General features: G+C 37.8%; 1 non-coding gene across 1 annotated transcript; it reads right to left on the bottom strand.

Annotated features, from left to right (window-relative positions):
* Nucleotides 1-468: 468 nt before the first annotated feature.
* On the bottom strand, nt 469-601 carry LOC115069154. Its single transcript, XR_003848442.1, has one exon. It is a non-coding gene; the product is annotated as a small nucleolar RNA SNORA51 (small nucleolar RNA).
* Nucleotides 602-1822: the final 1221 nt, after the last annotated feature.

Genomic DNA, 1822 nt, shown 5'->3' with positions numbered 1-1822 from the left:
GATTACAAGTGTTTGGAAAAAATACTGAGTTGTATAAATTTAGTGCAAATCATAAAAAGGTTTTATTTTATTATTACCAAAATATGTCCTACCATCTCTCTGCTTGATCTGAAGATGAAACTGTTGTGAAAATTTCCCATCTTGTGTTTTTCATTGTGAAACAATTTTAGAAGACAAGAACACATCCACAATTATTAAATGACAATAAAATTCTGAAGTTCCTACACTTTTGAGATTGTTTGTAACTTTTCAGCCAAAACTAACATCTGCAAATCACTTACTACTGACAAATGTGAAATAATTTTTTACAAAATATAAATTGGTTGCCTTATATTATGATGATATTTTATCTATGTCTTAGGGAAATTTGAAATGTACTTTAAGAGGAATGTTCTATATGAGATTATTTAGGAGACTTCTTTTCATCCATTTGTGGTTTTTTCCTTCTTTTTTTTCTTTTCTTCTCTTCCATGTCTCCCCATTCACAATACAGACCAGGCACAGTGGCCTGGGCTTGGGTGTATATGGGGCAGATTTGCTCTGCCTTCTCTTTCTATACAGTCAGTGTAAAAACACAGCCTGGGGTAAGCACCAGGAGGCCCATTCGTGTTTTTTTTTAAAGTGTTTCACTAAATGTCTCTTGATGACCTAGAACCCTATGTACATCAGACTTGCCTCAAACTTGTGATACTCCTGTCTTTGACTCCTGAATGCTGGGTGACAGCACTGTGCCACTACACCTAGCCTAACTCCTCTCTTAAAACCTAGGTTGAAGCTATAAGATAGCCCAACAGGTAAAGGCACTTGCCACCAAGCCAGATGAACTGTGCTCAATCCCTGAGACCCACATGGTGGAAGGCGAGAACTGACTCCCACAAGTTCTCTGACCTCCACGTGTGTGCTATGGCATGATCACATGTATGCTCACTTATGAACACAGATAAATTTACAGATAAATGTAATAAAAATGTTAACCTAGACTGAAGAGAACATTTAACCTGCTGGAAGAAATAATTACAATTTTTTAAACACTATAAATATCTCTTAAAGACCTCATACACTTATATGAAACAGTATTCACATTTTTACTTTTTCCAGGCAGCATGAGAAGAAATAACTGTTTTATGTTTGTGTGTGTCAGACTTGATATGAGAGTTAGCTGTGGGAATTTTGTGCTGGATACTGTTTGGCTTTGCATCTGAAGGTAGCAAGAAATGATGGGCGTCCTAAAACTTTTATTTGTACAAAAGCCTTGGGATTATGAGAAGAATTAAAGCCTAGAGAAAACTAGTGTGTCAAGGAGAGGGATCAACAATAGGAATAAGAATGTTTATATTTCATTTCACCTGGTGAGGACAGCAATGGGCATGCAGGGGTACATTCCTGGATGCTCCTTCCTCTCAGTGGACTAGGGTCTACAAGGAAATGATGATTTTCTTGCAGCAGAAGTCTCACATTAGATAGAATTGTTTTGGCAATGTTTGGAATTTACGTGTGAAGGGAACAAAAGAGTTTATTGGATGAGCTGCAAAAACTGTATGTTGGGCAGGAGAGATGGCACAGCAGGTGGAAAGAGATAACCAATTCCCACAAGTTGTCCTCTGACCTCTGCATAATCATTGTGGCACATGTGCCCCCCACAGCACATACTTGTATGCAATAAATATGATAAAAGTTTAAAAAACTGTATGTCTTTCTGAGAAAAGAGCCCACTTCAATCTGGGGACATATAACAGTTCTTTCTTATCCTCTCCTCTCCTCATTTCTCTCTTCTCTCTCTCTCTCTCTCTGTCTCTGTCTCTCTCTCTCTCTTGTTGAGGTA

Source organism: Nannospalax galili, unplaced genomic scaffold, assembly GCF_000622305.1.
Source record: "Nannospalax galili isolate Female #2095 unplaced genomic scaffold, S.galili_v1.0 C49551237, whole genome shotgun sequence".
In the NCBI taxonomy this organism is placed as follows: Eukaryota; Metazoa; Chordata; class Mammalia; order Rodentia; family Spalacidae; genus Nannospalax; species Nannospalax galili.
Note: the sequence above shows the minus strand (reverse complement) of the source record. Positions and strands in the feature narration are given on the sequence as shown.